This window comes from Lissotriton helveticus, chromosome 8 (genome assembly GCF_964261635.1).
Source record: "Lissotriton helveticus chromosome 8, aLisHel1.1, whole genome shotgun sequence".
In the NCBI taxonomy this organism is placed as follows: Eukaryota; Metazoa; Chordata; class Amphibia; order Caudata; family Salamandridae; genus Lissotriton; species Lissotriton helveticus.
Genome location: NC_136069.1, coordinates 38,300,210 through 38,320,234, shown reverse-complemented (window position 1 = coordinate 38,320,234; position 20,025 = coordinate 38,300,210). Strand labels below are relative to the sequence as shown.

The 20,025-nt window shown below is 46.2% G+C and overlaps 1 protein-coding gene across 1 annotated transcript in view; it reads left to right on the top strand.

Annotated features, from left to right (window-relative positions):
* LOC144773694 (uncharacterized) overlaps window positions 1-20,025 on the top strand; it is a 274,180-nt gene that overhangs the window by 147,331 nt on the left and 106,824 nt on the right.

The following is a 20,025-nucleotide window of genomic DNA, read 5'->3' as shown; positions in this document are numbered from 1 at the left end:
TGAAACCACACCTAGATGTTTAATATCAAAATAAAAATCAGGGGTGCCCTTATGCATCTTTTATATGCGACAATCCTGTCTTACCTTTTCAGCCATTCTCTTAAACAAAAAGTACATTCCCTCAGCCAGACCTCAAAATCTTTGGTATTGAATTTTCTTCTCACTCAGGCTGTGCGAAGACTGCAAGGAGCAGGCCAGATGTGTAGGCCAGGCTGCTCCAATGAGTAGCTCGTGAGCTACTGGTAGTTCTCCTGGTCCCAATAAGTAGCTCTTCTGAGTGCAACCTAGCTTACCAAACTAAAAGCTTTTGCTTGGTTGAATTAATATATGTATGCGAAAATTGAAAGCATATATTCAAGATGAACATTTATTTATTTTCAGAACTTGTAGACTGATATTTGGAGAAAAATGGCTGAATTTCCAAAATATATTTAAAGCTGATATTTGAGTAATACACCACGTGATGTGGGAAGACTTATTACTGCTGTTATTACCGTGATGTCAGAAGCTTTACTTCTATGGCTGTTATGTATTACTCGCCTAGAGGCATTCTACATTGACAAAGCATTTTACATTACTGCTGGCGACCATGCTTGGAAAACTGAGACAATCATTGCTTGTAATGGTACAAATGGTGTCCACTAATGAAATCTTGTCTGGTGTGGTCAGTATTACAACACTTAAAGTATCAGTAGTTTGTGTGATTTTCATTGAACAGAAGTAGCTCTCATTACAGGAAAGGTTGGAGACCCCTGGTGTAGGCAATGGGATTGTCAGCCAGGAGCAACTTGTCTTTTTCTTGATGGTGTGCTTGAAATGTTCCAGCAGGCTGCTTGTATCTTGTAGCCTGATTAGTTTTCCATCATATTCAGAATCTACTTGGGTCTAGTTATTTGCTGTAAGTCACACACTCCCCAAATCACCTTCATTCGCACAAAAGCATCCGGGGGGGGGGGAGGCTTGGATCCCCGGAGTGTATTCAGCTAAAATATCAGACCTTTAGGGAATTTAGAGTACACAAACATCTGTTCATGCACAAAGTGAGGGATTATTGCATCAGGTTATTTACTAGAAGAAAACAAGCACTGGCAAAGCCAGAGGGTCTTACTTTTGTGACATAGTGACTTTGCCAGTGCCTTATGGCGATGACTTACAGCAGATGCTGTGCAGTATGGCCAAATAGAGAAAAACCTAGCTCCCCTCCAAAAAAGTGTGTTGCTTTGTAGGCACAATATCTATTCCTCTGCATCTATATTGCAAATAAAATAAACATGTCCTAAAAGTAAATGAAACCACGGTCCTTATTTAGAGTTTATAGGATTGAAGGCTCCGTCACAAACATGGCAGATATCCTGTTATATTTAATACAAGTGCACTGTTGCCAACAGCACTTTTTTAGAGTTTGGTGGACGGGATATTCTCCACTTTTTGATGGAGTATCTTGTCCAGCAAGCTGTAAATAAGGCCTGTATTATGTAATCCGATTATTGGGAAATATTATTCTGCCGGCAGGAAGTTTTTTTTTAAATGCCAGCCCCTCTCCCTTAGCTATATTTTAATAAGTGACAGCCATTTTTAATTTAATCATTTGTGTTGACCGTTTGGTGTAGCAATCTTTGTTTACTCCTAGAGTGTGCTTGCAGCAAATATGTCCATAAAAGAAAGTTTAGGGCAACAAAAACAAGGTGATGGATGGAAAGCTTGAATTATTCTCAGTTACTGGCAATCACCCGGGGCCAAATCCCAATCCATCGTTTTATGCCCATCATGCCACCTAAGTTTGGACCAATCCCTGTTCAAATCAGCCGTGACCCTGCTGCAGGTGGAACAGTTCATCCCGAACCCCCAAGCATTAGCCAGGTGAAGCTTGAATCGAGTGGCGCAGAGAGCACAGGACCCAAGTCTGGACATACCCATCACACTTAGGTCACTAAAAACAAGTTGATGGATGGGATGTTTGAAAAAAACAGTCCATTGCTTTTTACTCAACATGAAGATTTAAAGGTGAGTGACCAGGATGATGGAGCAGTACCGCGTTATATAGAGACCTTTCTATGCTGGTTTACATCTATATTACTTGGAAAAGATCCAGCTCAGAGTTTGTACATTGGGGTAACTGCAGGGAAGGAAGGTCATGGTTAGAGTCAAGATATGTTGCATTCAATAGACATGCTTTAATTTAAGTTTATAAATGTAACTGCTAAATTTATCAGGACACCCCTCCAGGTTAACAATGTTACCCAGATACTGTCTTTGCTACCATCAACCCTTCACGAATAGTTTCTCTAAATGGTACAGTCAATCTTGAGCTAATTTTATTTTTTGTAACTCTTTGCTGTTAAATAACAAGCAAACATCCTTTGACCACCACTTCTGTAGTCTTGTAAGTTAAAACTATAACTGCAACGTGTGTGGAAATCTTGTCTATTGCAGAAAAACAAAAAGAGACATCAGTAAAGTCTGCTCGTCTCCCCTTTTGATAAACAACTCCCCCTCTCGATATCCTAAAATGATCCACATTTGTTATCCCACTTTTTGGAACTGGGATGTTGTTGACCATATGACCATATGTGTTTTTCTAGTAGCTCTGCACTACTTTACATTAACGGGGCGTTCCATGGGTAGAGCGGGGGGCTTCCCATGGATTTTAATGTAAATCCCTATCTTCCAACAATTGTCGACAAGGATTGGCGATTAAACCCTCCACTTCCTCAATGCAGGTGTAACAGAGCAAAAATGTTTTACTTACTCCATAACTATCAATCTTTGCATCTGTGCTGCATTGTACAGCACACATACAAAGTGGTAAAGCTAATCACGCATAGGTTTTGTGATGAAAAGCTCCCCTCCCAATGCAAAACCTATGCTTGAAAGCACACTCCCTTGCACTATGGTACACGTTAGTGTGCATTGGCACCTGGTAGCCTGAAGTGCACTGGCGCTGAGGAGGGAAACACTGCACGATATCCTAGTAGATATGGCACAGTTCTTCACCCTCCCGTTCATGCAGCACAGCAACTTTGGTTGCCGTATTGCGTCAAAAGTTAGTAAATTTGCCCCATTAGTTTAAAGTTGTCAAACCTTTTACCTATAACAGTTTGTAACATTTTCGGGATACCATTTTTGCTGAAAATGTATTTAAACACTTTTATCATGACACTTTCTGGTATATCTTTCAAGCCAGTGACAAAGGTGTACTTTGATAGCACATATTTCTCCATTAATATAAATGTTGTTGCCATTATCTGATGCACTCACACACTTTTAGGAGATCTGCTTGCCATTGATGGTTTAATCCATGGCAGAACTACTATCTTACTGATTGGCAATCCGTCCACAGACCAATAAGGGCAAGGTACTCCAAAAGGCCACTGGCTGCCACAAGTTGTCTGCGGCCCGAAGAAAGGTACCCTCGTGGAGCTGTTCTGCAGATCTATAAATGGTGACCCCGCAAGTAGCGTATGTTAACGTGTTCCCACCGTAGAGCAAGCACGTCAGTAATGGGACTCACCTCCCCGAATTATAACGCAGTGGGTGAGCACAGCATTTATGCACGTTTACTTCTAGTCCCAACAGGTGCCCAAAATCAGACAGAGCTGCTACCGTCCCCTCCAAAACTGTAGCACCCCCTCTTATGTAATACAATGCACTCTGATATCCTTCGGGATCTTGTTCACGCTATATAAAACTTCATAAATAAATAAAATACAGCATAACAATATATACAGACACTCTCTGGATACCCGTAGGCCCAATAGTGGCCTCCCTGTCGATTCGTCTGTGCGAACGGTTCTAGGGCTAGAGCCAATAACAGAGCGGACAATGATCAACCCTGCCGGGTGCCCTGCTCCGCTCTGCATATCTTTAAAATCACTGAGCCAGTCCAGATTCCAGCCATCACTTGAGTATACATCACCTTTGTCCACTTTATAAATAGCAACCCAAAACCCATAGCAAGCAAAGCAATCTACAAGAACTCCTAGAGAAGAGAATCAAACGTTGTCTAAATATATACAGATAATACTTGTGAATCTGGTGGAAGGTGTGCCCGCTGGTCCAATATATGAACCCATTGACGGATTTTAGGTAAGGTACTGCAGGTAGGTGTGTCTGATTGGGGTGAATCAGATTGCCCATGGGTGGTAAAGCCAGTTCGCCAGAACCATGCTCAGCCCTTTATAATCAGTGTTACGCATCAGATGCTTTTTGTGGCCATAATTCATTAAGGACACATCATTTTGTCTTTGTTGTTCCTTTTTTGTATTGATAATGTTTGTCTGTTAGCCACTAGTTTGGCATGTGGAATGTTTGTTTTTGTATCTGCCAACTCCTCTTTGAGCGTTATGTTTCTTTTTTGAATTTTTATGAAAAATATTTATAGAATAAATTATAATTGACTTTGATAATCCGTCAATGTGTGTATATAGGCTTCTTCTACTTCCTTACTTAGTTTTTTTCACTCTAATGTTTATTGTTTAAGTGTTAATTGTATTCTTTTTCGCCTGAACCGTTTTGTTTGGTGGAATAAGCATCAGAGGGGGCCATAAGAATTGAGCAAAAGTGGGTCCTTATCCTTCTTAGGATTTGACACAATCGTGGCTTCATGCAGAGGGGGCAGGAGTACTCCTCGCTGCCGGGCACCGTTAAAAACTTCTTCTAATTTAGGGGCAAGGGCGGCAGCATAAATAGCATAGAATTCTATGGGCAACCGGTCCGATCTGGGGATCTTCCCCTGAGCCATCTTCTTAATTTCGTCCTGCATCTCTTGCCACTGTGGGCTTGGGTACCAACAGGAAAGAGCCTGTAATGTAGCTCAAAGCATCAGACTTGTAAACTGTGGTGTTCGTGGAGTGCAAGTCACAGGAGTATTGGAGGAACGCAGTATTCATCTCCTACTGTGTGTGCAATTCAAGGCCCGCCAAGTCGCAGATCTGAAGAATAGTGTGCCCTTGTGTTCTTCTTGCAATATATGCTCTATAATCATACTGCCACAAGCGCTCCACCATTGGAAGTCGTTTCTCCCATTCAATAAGTATCCCTTTCCTGCCCGCTGGTATCTCACCCCCCAGATCCAGGGAAGCCCATTGAGGACTGCCTCCTGCCAGCTAATATCCGATTGTAATTGAGCACGTACCCACACACTTATTGGAATGCAGTGACCTCTTACTACCACCTTCATGGCTTCCTATGCCTTGGCCACCAACGATGCTGAACCTACATTGTCAAGCCAGAAACTGGTGGTAAGCAGCCATGATAACACGGGCATTACCCCGCGCTGCCATTACGACGCTGCTTTTACAACACAAGTCGTTACAACGACTTGCGCTGGAGGGCGCTGTTGGAAAAGGAATAGTTTAATTTTCTATTCCAACACCTTCCCTACTGTAACGTGGCTGGAGTTGGAATAGAAAATTAAACTATTCCACAATCCAGCGCATACAGCGCAAGTCGTTGTAACAAGTCGTTGTAACGACTTGCGTTGTAAAAGCAGCCTCGTAATGGCAGCGCGGGGTAAAAGCCCGCGTTATATAGTTAATATATTTAAGTTTATAAAGCGCGCAGCTACCCGGAGGTTTCCCGGCGCTAGAACCAAAAGAGGGAGAGAGCAAACTAAAGGGAAGGAAGGCAGTTACAGGTTAAATAACCAAGTTTTCACCTCTCTGCGGAACTTGAGATAGGAAGGTTCAGTGCGCAGCGATAGGGGAAGGGAGTTCCAAAGGGAGGGAGCAAGGCAAGAGAAGGAACGACCACCCATTCTGGCTCTTTTAACTCTGGGAACCAGAAACCTATGTTGATTAGATGAGCGAACAGTACGGGGTGGACAGTACAGCTGAACCAAGGTATTAAGGTAGGATGGGGCACGACCAGCATCAATTCTGTGCATAAAGCAGAGGGCCTTGAATTTCGTGCGGCTTTCAATACGGAGCCATTGCAGGTTACGTAGAGAATTAGAGGTGGCGGATTTATTTGGAAGTTTACAGAGCAGCCGAACTGCCATGTTCTGGACTGTCTGCAATTTACGGGTCACCTCTTTGCAGGACCCCAGGAGAAGAATATTGCCGTAATCTAGTCTCGAGGTGATTAGGGCCTGGACTACAGTTTTCTGTGTCTCCTGGGGGAGCATCCAAATGATCTTTCTAAGCCATTTGATGATGGTGATGCACGTAGAAGAAGTTTTGACCACATGGTGCTTCATGGATAACTGGTCATCAAGAATAACGCCAAGGTTACGTGCTGTTCTAGAGGGAATGGGTAGGGTGCCCATTTGCGAGGGCCAGTGTTGGGGCCCCCACAGAGAAGTATTATGGCCAAACAGAAGAAGCTCTGTTTTCCCCCCGTTCAATTTCAATTTATTTTCATGAATCCATGCGGCGATGTTACTAAGTCCTTCACAGAGGGAGGAGGAGGAAGAGTGAGGTCCCATCGAGAGAGAGTAAATGATCTGGGTATCATCGGCATATGAGTAAATAGTGAGCCCAGCTTGCTCTGCAATAGTAGCCAAAGATCTGACATACAAATTAAAAAGTAAGGGGCTCAAAATGGAGCCCTGAGGGACACCATAAGCTGATTTATAGATTTGAGAAGCTGATGAGGAGGAGAAGACTTGAAAGGTACGGTCTGAAAGAAAACTAGCAAGCCAGTTGAGGGCTGAGCCGGTAATGCCAGATGATTTAAGGGCATTAATGACGATGGAGTGGGAAACCGTGTCAAATGCGGCACTCAGATCAAGCAAAATGAGTGCCACGGTTTCCCCCCTGTCCACTCGGCATCGGATGGTTTCTGAAACCCCCAACAAAGTAGATTCCGTTGAGAAGCCGGACCTGAAACCTGATTGAGATGGATGTAGGATGTTCCTAGATTCAACATGTAGGGTGAGTTGTGTGTTGATGTGTTTTTCCAGAATGTTTGAAAAAACCGGGAGGAGTGAGATGGGGCGGAAATTGGATGGGTTATTCGGATCAGCATTTGCCTTTTTTAGCAGAGGCACTATCATTGCATGTTTCCATGCAGAAGGTACTATGGCTTCTCTAAGGGAGGTGTTAAGTAAGTCCAGAAGAAGTTTAAGGGAAGAATTGTCCAGAGTTTTCAGAATTTGAGGGGGAAATGGATCCAGTGGGGAACCAGATTTGATATTACTGATAATATCATGAAGTGTAGTAATATTAAGAGGATCCCAAGTACCGATCTGCTGTGAAGATGGATGATTAGTCTCCTCTGAGACCACAGATTCATGAGAAATCACAGGATTAGGTGCTTTAGGGGGGCAGATCTGCTGTGAGGGTGTAAAGTGCCTATCCTCTGAAGTCACAGGATCACAGAGAGTAACTGGAGCAAGTAATTTGGGGGGGAGGTGGGGAGAAATAGATTTTTCAAAGTCAGTGTAAATGGCGTCAATTTTGGCGATAAAGAATTCCGCCAGAGAATTGCATTGTGTGGCATCTAGACAAGGCGTATTGGGCTGACATAATGCGCCCGAAAGTTCTTGTACAACTTTAAAAAGCGCCTTAGTTGGGGGGGAGGGGATGGGGGCTGGAGGTATATTTGGGAACTGAGGGATGGGGCGGGGGAGGGGGTTGTTTTGCACATGGTTGTCTCGAAAGATGCTGTTGAGGTGCCCGAGTCCAATATGCCCACTGCTTGGTGTACAATTGCGTCTACGCTTAGATGGGGCATGAAAACGCTGAGCAAAAACCTGTTAGAGCCTTGATGAAAGTGATGAGTTGAAATGTACGGGGTATGCTTGATAAAATTAAGAGAAGTGCTGTGCTGAGACAGGGGAAGAGAGACAAAGTGGATGTCTTGATGTTACAAGAAACACACCTACTAGGTAATAAAGCACTGAGCCTACAGAGATATGGCTACGACCAGGTCTATCACGCCGGCTTTGGGAGAGGATCTCGGGGAGTGGCCATACTGCTGCATCGCAGACTGTCTTACACTCATATGAAACAATGGACATACCCCCAGGGCCGCTATGTCTTTGTACAGGGGATGGTAGGTACAGAGCCAATAATCTTCGGAAGTGTATACGCCCCGCCCCCACTACAATGGGCACTGATTGAAAAACTGTTCACATTATGGGCCGAAATCCCTGAGGGCCTGGCGGTGATCGGGGGGACTGGAATGATGTCATGCATTGTCGGCTCGACCGCCTCAGACTTAGGGGCGACCCCATAACAGATACCCCCACTAAATTGAATGACATGGTGCGAGGCATGAATTGGGTGGACACATGGCGCTACCTTCACATACATGAACGAGAATACTCCTACGTCTCGGCGGTCCACAACTCGTTTTCGAGACTGGACTATGTTTTTGTCCCTACCACGGTTGTGAACAGGGTAGTTTCGGCATCCATCCTGCCGCGTGGATTATCGGATCACTCCCCGGTGGTGGTTGAAGTTACCCTAGATAGGGGGAGACAGCCATTCCGGTGGCACCTCTCCACCTGGAACCTGCAACAGGAAGCATATCAGCAACATTTGGAAGTAGCCATCGCCCGATACTGGGAGGAGAATCTGGGCACTGTGTCCGACATACGAACGGCCTGGGAAGCTCTGAAACCCACGCTTCGTAGGGTAGATATAGCCTGGTGTGCAGCAGCGCGCCGCAAATGACAGGAAGCGCTGGTGCGGGCCGCAGCGACAGTGGAACTGCTGGAGACTCAGTGTGGGGTAGCGAGTCACCAGGAAGATATAGGGCAGCTGCTACTGGCACAACAAAGATATGCATCTCTTCTGTTAGACGAGGCTCGGCAGGTCTGGCTGGCGACGAGAAGTAGGATATATCAATGGGGCGACAAATCCAGCACGATGCTCCATAGGCTCTGTCAAAAAGTGTTTCAGGCACAGGAACTACCGGGCCTCAGGGACGATAATGGAACCTCCATTTCAGCCCCGAGGGAGCTGGCGGACAGTTTCGCCCGCTACCTTCCGGCCCAGTATGCCCCACGGGACTCCCTCTCGGCACTTGACATTGACAAATTTATAACTGATCTTCCGCCCGTGCGCTCCCGGATGACGTGCGTGAACGCCTTGAGGCCCCGCTGTCGACAGAAGAACTGGGTACAGCTCTGGGGGAGCTCAATACTGGTAAGGCCCCAGGACCCAACGGTTTTCCTAGTGAGTTTTTCAAGCGCTATCATCTCCAACTGGGGCCGCATTAAAAAGCTGCCCTGGAGGCAGCGAGAGAGGAGGGTCTCCTGCCGGCAGACTGGAGGCATGCAGAAATAGTAGTGTTTTGGAAACCCGGTCGACCCCCGGACCGCCATGAGTCCTATCGGCCAATTTCCCTTTTAAACATCGAGGCCAAAATACTAGCCAAAGCGCTTGCGAACCGCCTGTTCCCGTATATAACGGACCTAGTCCTCCCGGACCAGGCCGGATTTATGCCCCACAGAGCGACACGGCACAATATTAGACGCGCACACGTGGCGGTGGAGGCGATGAGCAAAACTGGAGATCAAGCAACGCTATTGTTGGCGGACATCGACAGGGCCTTTGACTCCCTGAGCTGGACCTATTTATTTGCCCTACTCCCTCGCCTCAATCTAGGGCCGCACTTTATGTCCTATATTCGGCTCTTGTATACCGATTTGACGGCCTCGGTGAGGGTGGCGGGGGAAGCGTCTGCAGCCTTCCCGGTAGGATGAGGCACTAGGCAGGGGTGCCCCCTCTCGTCTTACCTGTTTGCCCTAGCTATGGAACCGCTGGCGGCATGGGTCCGGATTGATGCGCAGCTGAGGGGTTTTGAATGGGAGGCTGGACCCTCGGACAGAATCGCACTATATGCGGATGACGTCCTGTTCTTTCTTACGAACGTGAACCGGTCCGGGCCGCGGGTCCTAGAAATAATGAGAATCTTTGGAGAAGTTTGGGGACTTTACCTTAAACCGCAGAAATTCACACTTTGGACACTGGGTAACCACTTTGAGATCGGGCCGTGGGCCTCGACACTACAAAGGGCGGCGGGGGGTCTTAAGTACCTGGGAGTGTTTTTGACGACCTTGCCGGCAATTGCCTGGGAGCGCAATGTAGTCCCAGTGTGGGATAAAGTGCAGCAGGAGATGAAATGCTGGTCCCGTATGCCCCTTAATATATATGGCAGGTTCGCTATATTTAAGATGGTTGCCCTCCCCCACATGCTATACCAATTACAGAATCCCCCTTACCCAATCCCACCGCAATGGTTCCGACAGGTCAACTCGGCTCTGGGCCAATTCCTATAGGCCGGTGGTGCGTCGCGAGTAGCCCTACGAACCTGCTTTCTATCCACATACTGTGGGGGGCTGGCGACATCAGATGTCCTGTCATATTACCAAGCATCCCACCTCGTAGTCCTGAATGATTGGTGGTACGGCTACAGGGGGGATCCGGCATATGCTCTTGAAAGGTACCTAATGGAACCGGTCACCCTGCACACGGTCTTATACTCTGCGCAGCTACGTAAGAGACTACCTAAAGCAACACAAGTAGTCTTTCAGATTTGGCGACAATCGCTGCGTCGTATGGGATGGTGGGGAAAACTAACGAGGGAGACCCCACTCTGGCATAATGGGCAACTGCCGGCACTGATGTCACTTCGGGGTTTCGGAGGCTGGGACTCGATAGGAATTTCAGCACTGGGCCACGTCCTACAGGGCACCACGCTTAAATCTTTTCAGGAACTTAGCACTGAATTTTATATGCCCCGCACACAGTTCTTTAGATACCTGCAGCTAAGACACGCCCATACACCCGCACTCGCGGGCTTGGAAACTTTGCCCGAATTTAGCCCGATAGAGGCGCATGTGTTTATGGGGGACCTGGTAGAGAAGAAGATATCCCGGATATATCAGACACTAGTTACACATTGTTCTTCGGATCTGCAGCCCCTTAGAGATCGCTGGGTGAGAGATGTGGGTGAGCTGGAGAAAGAAGATTGGCGGGAGGCTCTTGAGTCCCCCAGGGGAGCGGCTGTAGCGGTCCGCCTACGCCTAATTTAATTTAAATACCTACACCGTGCTTATTATACAAGAGAGAGATTGTGGAGGGCTGGTCTGATTGAGTCCCCGGCGTGCTTGTGGTGTGGCCATGAGATGGGCACTCTCCTACACACAGTGTGGGACTGTAGTGGCCTGGTGCAATTTTGGACTGGTGTGTGGGATTGTCTATTTGAAGTGCTGGGATGGGACCTCCCCTGTACAGCAAAATTGGGCTTACTCCACGTGTTGGAAGGGGTGGGCGGCAACGTCTACAAACGGCACCTGCTCCTACTAGGCCTTACACTGGCCAAAAGAGATGTGGCGCAGGCCTGGAAAGATCGCAGGGCTCCCAAGGTGGTTGGGTGGAAGAAAGGACTGGACTTTTGCATGGGACTGGAAAGACCGGTGTTTGAGGCCAGAGACTGTCCCAAAAACACTCTAAAATATGGAAAAGGTGGGCAGACTACAGGGGCCTATGGCAGGAGCCTCCGACACCAGCGTAGGCGAGGAGGGGCAGTTGTGATGGGTTTGTAGAGACAATGATACATATACCGATTCATGTATGATTAACCTAAACAGTATCGGAGAGACGTTGTGCAAAAGGAGGGAGGGGAAAGGGAGGGTTGGGAAGTTGGGGTGTGGGGTGGATGGTAGAGAGAACAAAATTCTTACAGTCAAATGAATCGCTTACTATGATGTACTGTTATTGTTACAGCTCCTCCGGGGTTTGGAGTGCTGTGATTTTATGCGATCTCTCAATAAAAAGAGTTTTGAAAAAAAGCGCCTTAGGGCGATTTTGTGCCTCAAGAATAGTTAAATTGACATATTACATTTCTGCAGTTTTACAGAGTAGATGGTATTTGGTTAAAGCGGTCTTATAAGTTTGCTTGGAACACAGATCATACTGTATGCGCCACTTGCGCTCGAGGTTTTTGCAGTTAGTTTTTTCTTTTTTTAATGCATCTGTGAACCAGGGCGCAGGCGGATGGTGTAAATTGTGCTTTTGCTCGCGCTGAGGTACGCATGCATTGGCAGCAAGGGTGAGCCAGGAATGAATAACAACCACTGCTTTAATACTGGTGACTTCAGTGAGGGGCCTTGAGTTCTCAAGACAGGAATTGAGTTTCTTGGAGTCCAGATTTTTCCAGTTTCTGGATGTCCTAGATTCAGTGGAGGTGAAGGGGGTGTTGGGCAAACCACCAATAGCAACAGAGAAAGTTACCATAAAATGATCTGACCATAGGATAGGTAATGATTTCTAAGTTCGACAGGACAGGGTCCAGGAGGTTCCCTGCCTTATGGGTAGGGCCAGAGTTCAGTCTACAAGAAATTCTGGTGGCTTTGAATACCGTGAATAGCAGGCGCGCCCCTGGCATAGACGGTGTTCCTGCCGACGTCTTTATTAATGATAAAGAACGTTGGTGTAAGTACATTTCCCTTCTTATTAATAACATTGCTATGGGTGCAGAGGTACCGACATCCTGGCAGGGAGCAGTAATTATACCAGTGTACAAGAAAGGTGACCGATCCCAGCCCAGCAATTACAGGCCGATAAGCCTTATTGACACCATTCAAAAGGTAGTGGGGCGTGTTATTGTGAACAGGCTTATTGACTGGGCAGAGGATAATGATGCTCTATCACCATTTCAAGCGGGATTCCGTAGGTCCACAAGTACTGTGGATCAGGTTTTCCGCTTTAACTTGCTGCAATGGAGGACAGTGGTGCTGGGCGGGGGTAGCCTATACGCGGCTTTCGTCGACTTGCGGGCTGCCTTCGATCTAGTACCGCGGTCGATGCTGTGGTCTGTTCTCAAGAACCTGGGTGTACCAGATGATTTATTGACACTGATAATGCGGCTCCATGAAGCAACCTTTGCTAGAATCCAGTGGGGAGGGCAGGGCATGGTGACTGCGGACTTCCCGGTCGAGCGGGGCGTCCGCCAAGGCTCCTCAATGGTTTCCCACTCTCTTTACATTGTTTATTAACGGTGTCGTATCCCGCATGTTATCTGCGAAGTTGGACGCTCCTTCATTAGCTGGTACAAAAATACCTATTTTAATGTTCGCAGACGACACGCTTATTCTATCAAAGACCCCAAGTGGCTTACAGCGTGCATTGTCTATCTTTGATCTATTTTGCGGGGAGCATGGCCTGGAGGTCAATGTGACCAAATCAAAACTTATGATTTTTAATCCTCATTGTAGTTTTAAATCTAAAATTATTATGAATGGTCGTCCACTAGAAGTGGTGAACAGTTTTACGTATTTGGGTATCCACATCTCAAATAAGAGCGGATGGTGCCAACATATAGATATTGCTACATTGAGGCACAGGCAACTATCAGGTGCTATTAGTTCTGAGCATAGAAAGTCCCTGACGAAACCGGTAAAGCCTGCTCTGCAGATATATGAAGCAAAGGCTCTTGGCTCCGCACTATATGGTGCTGAACTATGGGGTTTCGAGAAGGTGGCTGCCCTGCAAATATCAGAAAACAAGTTCTTCTGGGCAATAACTGGTGTCCCGAAAAGTACTCCCTTGCTGCCCCTTAGGTACGATCTGGGCAGAAAAGCGGTTACAGATTTGGTCAGGCTTCGACCGATTCTGTACTGGAGAAGGCTCTGGACTACGCCTGAGCTTTCCCATTATGCTGAGGGGTTTTTAGATATTATCAAAGCCGATATATTCCATAAAAATGGGTGGCTCAAATCGTTGAAAGCAATCTTGAATGAGCTTGGAATGAGTTCGCTCTGGATAGACCCAGTTGGAGCAATATTCCCTACTAAAAGTGCTCTAAAAGAAATTTATTGGGAAAAGGTAGCCTCCCGGGGATGGAGTAGCACTAATTTAGGATCTATGACAGAAGGATTCTTAGAGGCTAAGTTGTATCCTTCTCTGGAACCCTACTGGGATATCGTAACTAGATTATGTGATAGAAAACTTCTTTTCCAATTGAGAGCAGGTTCAATCCCCCTTAGATTTTTGACAGCTAAATGGGAAGGGGGGCTGAGTGATTGTTGCCCTGCTTGTGGATCCACCAAAGAAACAATGGGCCATTTTTTATTTTCTTGCACTGCCTATTCGGACCCAAGACGTGTATGGCTAAAACCGATGTGCAAGAAATTAGGGACTACTAGTAGTACAGTTGCCTTGCGTATTATATGCACTTGCAGTGAGATATGGGTATCAATAGCCACTGCCAAATATCTTGGATGGGCATGGTCGATCAGACAGAGACTGCTAGTCATTTGACTATTCTCTGTCTGGGTAAACTGTTCGTATGTTTTATCTACGTTTTTAATATGAATTTGTTATATTTGGTTGTTTTTTAACCTTTTTTCATTACTTTTAGAAATGGATAATTTTGCATTGTATGAAATCTTTCAAAATTTGAACTGTAAATCGAGTCACAAACTGTAAATATTATGCTTTAGTTTTTTTAATGTAACTGGCTGTAAATTTAATTGTATTTTAAATCTAGACTGTTCTTGCTTTTATGAGTGAAATCTCGAATAAAGCATAATTTGACTTGACTTGTAAGGTGATGTTGAGAGCAGCAAGGTCCTGTAAAAGGTTGGCACTGATAGAACAAGAAGGGTCGTTCAAATGTAAATTCAGGTCACCGATGATCGAAAAGTTAGTGGAGTTCTGGAGTAGAGGTGCTACGTGCTCAGGAAAGGCAGTAGCCCAGGAACTCGCTGGGCCGGGGGGACGATAAATAAGCATCTCAAAGAGGGTAAAGTTTATCGCAGGGATTCTGTTCTCCTACAGAACTGTGCATAGAGATTTGGAACCTCAGTGAATTAGGGTGGCCCAAAACTCACCTCAGTACACAAAACCCCCTTACCAGGCTAGCTACAGTGTCTCATTGGTCATAACAAACTCCCAATGTTTAGACAAACCAGAACATGAACTTACGATACCTCAGGTTACGTGGAACACATGAACACTCTTTCGTTATATAATCATTTCAAACCAGAACGTGGAGTAGATGAGGACACGTGCACATTTGAAATATTTATTTACTAATGCCGTTTTCTCAAAAGCAGTATCTTAGATAATACAAGGAAACATATTATCAGAAGCAAAGTTATCAGCATAGTTACTAGTCCATAAAAAGCAAATGGTGACAGCATGCTAAGATGCTGTAATGAATAAGGGTTAACACCTATTTCTCACCCTCCCTAACTAGCATATTATATTAATATCTAAGAAGGTCTCTTTGGGTTTTAGCAGGGCGGGCCCATACCTCAAGATCCTAGTATGAAGAGATCACATCAGCTTCCACCAGCTCTCTCTGCATGCGAACAGCATCATGTGTGTATGTGTGCTCTAAGCAAAGCAATATAAAACGAACCTAAAGCCAGAATTTGGCAGGAGCTGCACTTATGTTATGTCTATGAAGGTGCGGAGATCAGACTTCACAACAATTCTGTGTCGAGTTATCCTTGAAGCTTCAGCACTCTCTGTACAGACATAGTTTACTAAGCAAAGCTGATATCAGAGCAATAACATATTATTCTCATGTAAATCACAACGCTCTTGTAGGTTGAAAGCTAAATCAACAATTAAGTGTCGTGTGCAGAAGCAGCAAAAGGAAAAATGGCGTTTAAACATTTAATAAGCTCATGCTAACTTAACACAATATATCGATAAGCAGTAACTATATGACAAGTTGGGAGATAACGAAAGTTTAAAAAGGCCAGGTTCACTGTTGCGTAGATCAGGGTCCTCTCATTTGCAAGAATACAATCTATTAAAAATTATAGCTATCCCTCCACCTTCTTTCACCACTCTATTTTTACCTATGTACGTGTAATTATCAGGGAGGGCAGATGCAATGTCCGGTCCAGAGTAGTCTTTTAGCCAAGTCTCAGTAAGGAATAGGGCCGCTGGTTCCAAGGAAGTGAGAAGGTCGAAAATCTCTCTCTTGTGTTTGACTAATGACCTACAATTGAGACTAATCAGCGTGCGTACCTTAGGAGAGTCTGTATATTTAGGCCTGGATCGAGATGACGGGAAATTGCATATAGCTATATTAGTTAGAGAAGGAAGGGATGTGAGGGAAAGGTTACAGTCTGGGCAGGTTATAGGGGCCTGATGACAGTTCAGAGTGATACAGTGTAGTCAGTGCGATGACCTGAGGCTAAGGAGGACCTCGTAAGTAAGAGGTAGTCCGGGGAGTATAGTAGCAAGGGACGTGGCCCCTGGTCCCGTCGCGGACGGGCGCAGACGGGCTGAACTTTGGCGCGACTTCCGCGCGCCATCGTCTCGCCCGCTGTGCGCGTCCGCTGCGCGTCGGCCAGCACATCAGTATAAGAGGGGAGGCGGCGGTAGGAAACTAGACCGCTCCCCCCTTCCGCCGGAAGTGAGTAAGAGAAAGCAAGAAACTCCCTCCACAACAACGAGCTAGGCTCGGGGTGGACTGGGGAGTGGGAATCCAGTGAAGGTAAACGTGATGTTTAAAACGCCTACAGCGCAGCGCCTGATATCGTGCCCCCCTGCTCTCTCACAGCAGCAGCGCCAGTGTCAAGAGCAATAATGCGCTAGGAGAAATTATTAAAAATTAACCCGCAGTGCGAGCACCTCAATCGTGCCCCCTGCAATGGCAGCTAAAAGTCTAGCAAACAGCGCAGTGCGATCACCAAACTCGTGCCCCCTGCAGTAATGTCATACATCCAAACTGGTGATCCGCTCACCAAGTGAGGCCCGGAAACCGGAGCCAACTGCCAAGAGGAGATATAAGAACTGCGGGGCGACCACTGGAAGGTTTATAGCAGGCGGGAATGATCCGAATAGGTTCTCGACAAATACTCTATCTCCCCCACTCTCTCATCCAGCATTACCTTTAAATCATGAAGACCAGATCTAAACGAATAAGCCTGGACCATGGGGTTCAGCACCCTCCAGCAATCTATAAGACCCCACTGTTTAGCCCAAGTGCAAAAGGCTCCAGCCAGTTTGTGCTGGGGCCAAACACAGCGGGGTTGAGATCTGTCCAAGGCGAGATCCGCAACACAATTGAAGTCACCTCCCACAATCATCAAAAAAGGCAGGAGGGACATCAGGCTGGCTAAGGAGGTCTGGTCCGCATTCAATGGGAACACATTAAAGAAGGCAACATCTCTACCATCTAAGCGGCCCAGCACATGTGTGCCCTAGAGACAGTGACTGCCCTATGCAGCTGGAAGGGCACCCGGACCTAATCAAAATAAGAGCCCCCCTCGTAAATGTTGCGTAAGTAGTGTTGTACAGTTGCCCCTACCAACGCTTGCGGAGTGCCCTACTCTCTAGCTCCGTTAGGTGCGTCTTCTGCAGAATGCAACCCCCCTTTGTTTAAAAAAAAACAGGACATTAGAATTCTTGGTGGGAGTGGACATGCCTCATACATTCCAGGTGATCATTCTAATCCAATCAGCCTTCTTGTCAAGCCTTTGCGCGATGCAGTGACACAGCTCACCGCACCAGCCATACTTTCAGAGCGCCATTTATTAGCCTCGCAACGCAGGCTCACTCACAACACACACTTTTTCAGATGAAAAAGCAAACTGAAAGTCATCAAAGGAACACAAAAAAAACTCCCGCAATCCTCTCAGACTGTGATATGCATACATCTGTCCAAACAATATATGGTAATGAGCCTACAAGCTGAGGCCCATCAACAAAAGCCATCTAGGTCGGTATTGGAAAAGTCAGTTAAGGAAAGAGACCAGACAGTCTAGTAGCTAAACCGAGTTGAGTGGAAAAGTACATTTAGCACAAGCCCCTCTATAAACACCCAGGTCCCACCCAGCCAAGAAGGGAAATCCGCATAAAACCACATGAGTAGAAATTGCAGCCACTACAATATAGCACCCTAGTTGAGGCATGTGCCTCGCAGAACCTCATCAGCATCCAGACTGGGTTCAAATGTGGTGAACTGTGCTTGGGTAACCCTCCAAAGTGTGTCTTCAAGTCCCAGCACTGTTGAGCCCTCTGAGCTAGGAGTATATCCCCCTACAGGTAGGGGTTTCACATCGGAGATGGCGCAGTCTCCACCGCCTGCTGCTTCGTAGGCCAGTGTTCCCCTCTTCGACGAGACCGGTGCCGCCTCAGGCACGACTGCTGAAACTGCTCCACAGGCTCCAGTCGCACTGTCTCCTTAATGTAGAGTTCCAACCAGTCCAATGCTGCAGAAGGTTCAAGGAAAAAATGCACTTTGTCCTCCACTTGTACTCTCAGACGGGCAGAGACTAAAGCAACCCCAACGCACAAAGTATCTTCTTGATTGCGATATACAATGCTCTCTAAATCTACACCTGGTTGGTAAAGTCTGCATAAACCGGAAATGTGATGTTCTCCGCCACGAAGGAACCATTGTTGTGGGCCTGCAGTAAATTGAAATCTCTGTGACAGAAATGCAAGAGGGGTGGGCCACCACCAGACTGGGTGGAACCCCCGATTTGGGGATGGGGGGAACAGCAGGTTCCATGTGCGCCCGTTCTAGGGCAAAAAACATAAAGGCCATCTGAGGCCACCACCTCCTGGAGAGCCAATCCTCCAAGTAACCCAACATGGAGTCGCCCTCCACTCTCTCCGGCAGTCCTACAACCCTGATGTTATTGTGGCCATCCATTCCTTCTTGGTCATCCAGCCTAGCTGTCAGCTGCCAAGTATGTGCATCCAGCTCAGTGAGACGACGGTCCATATTTTGGGTCTCTGTCAATCACAACCAGCACAATGATATTGAGGGAGTCCCAGCCATCAGGGAGGACCCCACGAACAACATGCTCAGTTCCAGGGCAACAAGCCCCCTCCATCCCCCCACCCTCAGACAAGGGGCCACCAACACTGTAATATCCAAAATATCAAAAGGAAAAGTGGTACGTAACAAACTGATCTGCATAATTTAGCAGCAGAAATGTGAAGTAGACCGTAGGGCACAGCACAAGCGGCTCAGTTTAAGCTTGTCCCCGCTGCTCCTGCTCCAATCCTGAAATATAGCTATATAGTTTGTAGGTTCTCCAGTGACCCTAAGTACCCAGAGCAACAACTGAGCTGCACTGTATAGTGTTTTTTCATTGAGTACTAAGTATAGACCAATTAATCTAGTGAAATACGTAGAGTGAAAAATGGGTATCAAGGAAACCTATGCATTTCCGGAATGGGCACAAGATTTGGAGTTTAGGAGCAGTGGTTATTTGTTAATCTCTGAATTTGTGGGTACCCGTACTCGCATATAATTTAGAGGGTATTTTTCAAAATGTTTTCTTTCTTATACACTGGCTTACATTTTAAAAGTCACATGCTGTGAAATTGAATTGATAATAACAAATGTTCTACTAGTCTATGCTCCCACAAATTTTCCAATTAAAATGATGCCTCGTTTGTGTGGGTAGACTGTAACAGGAAATGTTGGGCCAAAACACAACATGGATACATTACTTTTTTCACTCAAAACTGACCCTTTTTTGTTGTTGTAATGTTAGTAGCTGTATTATTTTGATCTAGGGAAACCTTGCACACCTGTACATTTTTAAATCTAGACACCTAAGGGTATCCAGGGTGGGCTGACTTGCATTGTTTTCACTAGGTTTTATTACCCAGAATCACTTGCAAACCTCGAACTTTGACTACAAAAAAGGATTTTCCTCAGATATCTGTGATGAAAAGTTCTGGATTCTTCAGTGAGCCACAAACTTCCTTCCAATCGGCTTTCCCACAAGTCTCCCGATAAAAATGGTACCTCACTTGTGTGGGTAGGCCTGTTGCCCTATAAAGGAAATGGCCTAAAACACAACATGGACACATCACATTTTTCCAATCAAAACTGACCCTATTTTTGCAAAGTAGGTAGCACTGGATTTTGGGCCCCATGCTCAGATGGCACCTATGGAAACCTATCAAACATGCACATTTTTAATAACTAGACACCTAGGGGAATCCATGATGTGTTGACTTGCTTGGATTCCATGAGGTGTTTTTACCCAACAATGCCCTGCAAACCACACACCATGGCAGAAATCAAACCTTTTTCTACAATTCTGTGATGGAAACTTCCAGAATCCGCCTGAATCCACAAAAG